This window comes from Labrus bergylta, chromosome 17 (assembly GCF_963930695.1).
Source record: "Labrus bergylta chromosome 17, fLabBer1.1, whole genome shotgun sequence".
In the NCBI taxonomy this organism is placed as follows: domain Eukaryota; kingdom Metazoa; phylum Chordata; class Actinopteri; order Labriformes; family Labridae; genus Labrus; species Labrus bergylta.
Genome location: NC_089211.1, coordinates 6463433 through 6471035, shown reverse-complemented (window position 1 = coordinate 6471035; position 7603 = coordinate 6463433). Strand labels below are relative to the sequence as shown.

At 41.8% G+C, this 7603-nt stretch overlaps 1 long non-coding RNA gene across 1 annotated transcript; it reads right to left on the bottom strand.

The window, feature by feature from the left end:
* Positions 1-1187: 1187 nt before the first annotated feature.
* Positions 1188-6098, bottom strand: LOC109988519 (uncharacterized). Its single transcript, XR_002278162.3, has 3 exons — positions 5920-6098; positions 5672-5796; positions 1188-2193 (listed from the first exon to the last, which is right to left on the bottom strand). It is a non-coding gene; the product is annotated as an uncharacterized lncRNA (long non-coding RNA).
* Between the last annotated feature and the right edge of the window lie 1505 nt (positions 6099-7603).

The following is a 7603-nucleotide window of genomic DNA, read 5'->3' as shown; positions in this document are numbered from 1 at the left end:
ATGGGGTGGAAAATGTGACCCCTGTGAACGGATTTGCCCCCCCAGCTGCCACCCTCCCAGCGCAAGTGAATGCAGCACCAAATACACACTTGGAGGCTTCCCGCCGCTCAAGTATTGGCCCTTTCAATAGCTTTCAATATAAATACTTTTTACGAGCCTTTTCTGCCATTATCGATGATCTAAATTGTTGTTTTCCTCTTTTAAAATGAGACCAACAACTTTGATTGAACCTAGATTTAATTCTATTTCTGTTGTTGGTTTAATGGCAGCACGGTGCAGTGCAGCACTGTTGCTTCACATCGAGAAGGTTCCTGGTTCGAATCCCCGTCAGAGAGGAGCCTCTCTGTGTGCAGTTTGCATGTTCTCTCTGTTGTTAGGTTAACTGGTGTGAATGTGAGCATGCCTGGTTGTCTGTCTCTATACTGTATGCAGAGGCGCTGCTTGTCAACAGGCAACTGCTTGGGGCCCCCGACCAGTAAGGGACCCCAGAGGGCTGACAAACTTTGAATCACAGTAACCCAAAATGTGCAAATTTTGCAATAGCAGTAGGAAACCTTCCTAATGGGGCCCCATCTGACAACATTCACTCTGGTTGCCCTGCTGAACGCTGGTGGGTAGGACCCCATAATTAACTTTTGCTTTTGATTTGACACAAATGTAGTCCCATCAGAATAATGAAAACTTTAACTTGAAAAAAGTTTTCAGTTTTATGAAAATCTTTTCTTCTTCATTAAACAGCGTGAGGGTGAAAGAGTTAAACGAGCTCAATGAATGAACCGACATGAGACGAGCCTGACTGACTGTTAGAGCTGATGTGACTCATGAAATTAATCCACAGAAAACAGTGTGTGTGTGTGTGTGTGTGTGGTGTGTGTCTGTGTGTGTGTGTGCTCTCATTTCTGGATGGTTGCCGAGAAGCAGATATTTGGAGTGTGGGCTGTTCTCAGGAGGAAAAGAGCGGCACATCCCTGCAGCACACACTGTTCCTATAAACATACACACACAAAATCCCGCTGCAGCGAGCTTCCTGTTGCACGCTGTGGCTCTCTGCCAGAAACTGATCTGCAGTTAATGGAAGTGAAGAGCAACAGGCTGCGCACGTGAGCTGAATAAAAGTTGTTAAAGTGATAAATCAACACAGACACTCCACTCTCACCTCAGGCTTTTAACAGCAAAAACACAAAGACTCAAAGTTCATCACTGAGCCTACAGCCAGTATGGTTTAATGCACTTCTAAAGCTCTTTAGATTTACACCGTTGATGGACAATATTCAGTAGGATGCTCCATTTCCTTTCCTATACGGCTCCACTGGTTCTGACGATGGATAGCGTCTTGACGCTTTCTATTCATTTCCTATGGAGAGCCGGAGAGGCAATCGCGCAATGCATTATGGGATCTTTGCGGCGCGTCTTGAGAAGGGCTCTGGTGCGCTTGCCAGAGAAGAATAGACCTGAAGTCTTTTCTATGCAAATGAGTCCAGCAACCTCCCAGACTAGCTGCTCATCTATCCAATCAGGTGCATTCATTGAGGCTACTTCACCAATTGTGTAACCTACAGCAAAAAGGAGGGAAAACAAAATAAAATAATATATCAACCGCCATAAAGTGGGTATACGCCTATCAAGCGGCGAGTTGAGTGCTCTGGCACAATGACTAGCGCCCTCGCCTGAAGCACTGGAGCCGTACTGTAAGATGGTGAAGAGATGACTCTCTCTACTCTAAGATATGGAGTCCTTGAGTAACAAAAGGACGCACAGAGTCATAAAAAGTTGTAATGATAGAGCACATGTTGGATGTGACAAACAGTAAAGGCAGAAATGAAGTCCAACCTAGAGGGTAAAACATTTCTAAAGAAGACATTTCATTTTACATTTTGTGTTTTTTCCAAAAAGAACAATGGCTGCCTTTTTTTATTCACTCCATATATGACAGCTTGGTAAAATGTTTTGCATTCTATTTGTTTTATTCATAACAAATAAAGTTATACATATTCCAAAAATAATATGCGAATAATTACAAAGTAATTATGCATTCATGTCTTTGCAGAGCTCCTATTGGTCAGCAGGTTTCAGGCCGAATCGAGCCTCCTGAGGCTCTGCTGAGTTTTCTGAGCTCGTCTGATTCTCTCCTCGAAGAAACTTTGCTGGTACTGATTCCTTTGATCCAACCTGACCACCCACTGCTCCCTTAGCCTGCAGAGGGGGGAGGGGGGGGTGGAGGGAGATGGAGAGAGGGAAGGAAGTTAAATTAGTAGCCGGTCAGACTGCAGAACCTCGGGCTCTTAAGGTGAGATGGCAGTAGTAGGATCTGTTAAGTTAAATTTGATACCAGTTCATGAATCTGAAATGTAAGGAGCCGAAGCATTGCTTGCTGGTTTATAATTGTATAAATGTGATCACAATTTATAACTTTGCAACTATTATATACACTGTAAAACATAACGACACATCTGTGCTACAAAACCTCCAGGTCATCAGAGTCAGAGAAAAAAAGCGCTTACTAATTTATTTATTTTTTTGTCTCGACACCACTTTTTCAAGGTCTCGGTCTCGTCTGAGAATCAAAATAATTTTTACTCGGTCTTATCTCGGTCTCAGACTGGGCGGACTCCAGATTTTAAATCAAGATCGGTCAAGACCTCCCCTGATAGGATAGATTTCCACGTCATCACTGAGATTAGAAGGAAAACACCTCTTTTTAAAAGAACAAATAACTTCAATTCATAATTTGATTTTTATCCCAGGGTTACGGCCGCAGCCTTCCCTGTGTTACGGTCTAAATGAGTGACAAACACGCAGACCCCAGGTAAGGAACCAATGTCCTAAACCATTTTCCTAAATAATTCAATATTTCTTTTCATAAATGTTACTATAAATATTCTCAGACATTAATCGAGATTTAGCTTCCCATCCAATGTATTCCTCTTTGTCCGTCCTTTGTAATGAATGGTGCCTTTTCCTCCGACATGTTCCCCATAACTGGAGGTTTGTGTCGAGTCAGCTAGGTAACCTCAATGACATAAAACTGTTTATAAAATGACTTTAAAGAAGAAAGCCCTTTGTACTCATCTTTGTCTCGTCTGTACTCAGTGACTGGAAGGCCGACTGAGCGGATGTTTAGTCAGAACATCCTGAGGCCAGTATGACACCATAACTCCTGGGCTTAAATTAATCGTGCAGACATCCAGTGAAAGTTGATCTGCAGTCAGAGCTGTCAGGGCTAATAATTGTGTTACAGAGCACAAGGAACAATGTGTGTGTGTGTGTGTGTGTGTGTGTGTGTGTGTGTGTGTGTGCTGTGACAGGTTTAATATTGTTGTGTCTGTGTAAGTGAGTTCGTCTGTCAGCACGCGCCGTCATGTGTGCTTAATCTGCTCGTCTGTCCGCATGCTGATCTCCAGGATCCACATGTGAAGTCGAGATGCCGCTAATCAACATTCTCAGGCTCCACGTGCTGACAGACGGACGAGCTGCGAACATGACCACGGCTCCTTTCCAAACTAATCAAGTTATACATCGGAGAGAGACCGACCGGGGACGGTAATAAAGTTTATTTTTGATGCTCCTTTCCCCTCCTCTCTGACCCTGCTCTTCATCCAGTCTGAAACTTTATTCAAACCCTGAAAAACTTATCCCAAAAATATCCCAAAGTTTCATAAAGACGTCAAGTATGTCAGGCTGAATTTTGAGAGGATAATTTTTTTAAATATTGCAAAAGACACAAAGTAAGATGTGAATCTATCGGAGGAAAACATGGAGGGTTGAGTTAAACTTCTGCAGCTTCACTGAGAGGCAGAAACGACATGATACAGAATAAATCTCTGACGCTGTCACTCAGAAAGAAAAACATCGAGCTCTAAACTTTTCAGCTTTTCTGCACCATGATGTGATGATGTCTGACTTTACCTTAGAAGATAAGCTGTCATATCGCGCCCCCCCATATCCCTCTTCCTGCATCTTATCCCATCTCCCCCTATCCTATTTTCAAGCCATGATTTTGGTAGATGGCTGTCCCGTCATGAGCCTGGATTTGCCCAAGATTTCCGCCTGTTAAAAGGACGTATTTTCTTGCCACTGTTACTTTTGCTAAAGTGCTGCACTCATGATGGATGAAACTGGGTCTCTGTGATATAGCAATAAGTTAGGTCTTTTACCTGCTTTTTGTAGAGTGTCTTGAGATAACACTTGTTATGCATTGGCACTATACAAATAATGCTTGATTGATTTACTACCACAACCTTCATCACTTCATTTTTGTTCACCTCTCCTCGGCTTCATGTGTCCTTGAAAAAACGTTTCAATACGTTTGAATGCCTGTATGGAGTAGAAAGAAATTGAAAAACACTTGATGTCAAAGGTCACGCTCACAGAAGTGTGTTTAGGTAGTGAAGAAAGACGTCCATGTGCAGTCACCTGTTGAATTGAGTTACAGAACATTCCCTGATGATCACCTCACACACAGCTTGTCTGAACTTATTCTGCTTCACATAAACCGGGGAAAACCCTGCAACACCTAGAGGATATCAGTCAGCTGTAGCGTACCAGTGGAAGCTTGATCTCATGTTAACTAGCAGTAATGAAAGGCAGCTGCATGGGATCTGTCCAGCATTAAAACACAGCACAGACAGTTTAGAAGAAATTTAGACTAACTTAGAAGCAGTTCATAAAGGAGGTGATGTAACATTTCACCCCTCATGAAGAGTAACATTGAGTTCTTCTGCTGTTCAGTTAAAGTTCAGATTGACCAGTAAATATAAAAAAAACTAACATAGACCTTGTTTTAACGACATGTTTTATCATTTCACTTTTTAGGCTAGCTCTTTGCCTCCATTCTAAAACCTTTTAATTTTGTTTTAGTTGTGCAATAATTCTGCCAAAGAGAGGCTCAGGACGCTGATAACAAGTGAAGAAATAAAAAAAAATACAGAGAAATACAAATGATAAAAAGAATATTTGGCACTGCACACGGACAACTAATTAAGCATGCTTACTTCTCTTCTCAGCTGTACAAACAAAATAATCTAACTTATAAGCATCAAAATAAAACTCCATTCTTTTCTCTGCAATGGACCAAAACCATACAGAATTTCTAACATACATTTCATTCATCAAAGATATTCTTCATTCATCTTGAAAAAGACGTGGTGGTTCTCTTTTAGCCTCTACTAAAGAGCAAACAGGCTGGATCTGGAATATTTTAGATATGCAAATTTAAAGTGTCAGAGCACTTGTTTAGTTTATGTGTGTTATAACGATCAGTGCAGTATGGGTATTGAGCTTGATTTAAATGTATTTTTTTTTTTCGGTGTAGGATGTTTTTACATGTTTCATTTTTATGACGCAGGAAGGATCCTGGCTCACTTTGGAGAAACTTCAGTGGTTGTTAAAGATGAATTCACAGACCACTCACTGGTTCGGTTACAATCCAGATGATGAAGTTTAGAGACGTGAACATATTTAGTGAAAAGCATTCATCACAAACTCTTATCTCTGAGGGTTTATGCAGCACTTCACTTTGATTAACCCGCAGCTCTTCTATGTGATGATGTGACTTAATGAAAAGGAGGTCAGAAATGAGACCCAACAACACTTAGATCAGATCATAGCCGTCATTCTATGAGACGCTGCTGCAGCCACCAAACATTTAACTACAGGTGGGATTAAATCTGACCGTGACAGAGAGCTGCTCCTCACGCGGTTCTCCTCCACGTCCATGTGCTCGCTGTGCTGAACAATCCTCTGCTCCCAGAACGACCTGAGCTTCTGCTTGTCGTGAATACGAGCTGCATTCATCATCTAAGAAAAACAAAAACAAACAGGAAACACAGTTTGCATGTTGAAGAATTTTCCATCTCTGGAGGGACAATAATCCTTTAAAAAAAACTCTGAAGGTTTCCTTCAAAAACCGGTTTAACTTACTGTTGATTTCAAGCTAAATGTGACTTTTCTGTCTTCTCTCGGATTCTAAAACTTTTTTTCCTCCCTCTCCTCGTTCACGTATCAGTAATTCCTCATAACTCTCTTTCTCTCTCTCTCTCTCTCTCTCTCTCTCTCCCTTCTTTAGTTTGTTACATCTCTTTGCTCATGATGTCCTCCTCTCTTTGTTCCTCTCTCCTTTATCTCCTCTTTCAACTCCTCCCCTCTTCTCCACCTCTATTGTTCTGACTCTCTGCTGTCATTCCGTCGTTCCCTCGATCTATTCTCCTCCTCTATACTCTCCTCTCATGCACACCTTCTTCCCTCTCTTCCTCACATCCTGTTTGTACTGCATCATCTCTCCTTTAGTTAGAAGCAGCGCTGTAACTCCAGAACCAAATACTGAACCAACACTCGACCCTCAATGAGGAGACTTTAGCTGGTTTTACATTATGCACCCCGGACAATATCTAGATCATTTCAGGAGGACTGCTCCGGAGATTCTCCCGACCTGGCTGTTCACACATTCTCCTCACAGCGGGAAACTATCCCGGTCAGACAGGGGGGGGGGGGGGGGGTCTCCTCAGGGTCTCCTGAGGTAAGACATGATGTAAAAAAACAACGCGGAAGTAGCGGATGAAGCAACAGAGTCCACTACACGACGCTATAATGACAATATTTGTCTTTATATCAATGCTACATGTAGTCCAACAGAATCACAATATGGACTAAAGAGTGGAGAAGAACATACTGGAGAACAGGAAACATAATGCAGCTGGTTCATTAGAGAACGGCGATCGTAGTGGTTACATGTACACACTCTATGCACCGTGCAGCAGTCGCATAAACATCACTCCCCCTCCTATTGGCTCGAGGTGAATTCTCCGTTGAAAATACTGCTGTGTTCTCACATCAGCTCACTCAGACTTGCTGCGGAAAAAATGCTAGAGGACTGTCAGGGGAAACAATTTTCTGTTAGTGTTCACACATGTAGCTCCTCCGGATTTATCAGGAGTTTTTCTGGAGTTTTTTCTAAAAGTGTGAAAGCCCTAATTTAAATGTATTCAATATATTCTTATAAATCTTATATTTATGACATCAAGATCACTTCATTACTGAAGCCTTTCTTATTGTTTTCAAGGGATTTATACAGAAATAAGTCAGCACCACAGTGTTATTTTCATTTAAATAAAACTCATCAGCAGGTCAAGGAGTGTGAGGAGTCGAGGACAGTTTGACTTCTCTGTTTGTTTTCATCTGTCAGCAGTTGTTTTATTATATTCATAAACACACACACTGGGAGTGATAAGACGACTAAGCTGTGGTTAAGATCCTGGTGCCATTTGTTTAAGCCATGACATCTGTGTCTTTATGTACAGTACTGTGTGTGTGTGTGTGTGTGTGTGTGTGTGTGTGTGTGTGTATATGTTTGTGTAACACAGGTCACAGCGCTGTATTTGGAGCCAAAATGTACCATGAATGACACAGATTTGAATGTCCCACGATGCTGTTCACGTTAGACCCAAAGTTAAAGTTTGATTCAGACTGACTACGTTAGTGTGGACAATGATCGCATGGCATGTGGTGGTCTGTCTATCATGGTCTTTGGACCACCATCAATGATTGTGCAAGAAAAAAAGGCAACAGTTTAACAACAAAAGCCTCATATTTGTGTGTTGTGTAGGAG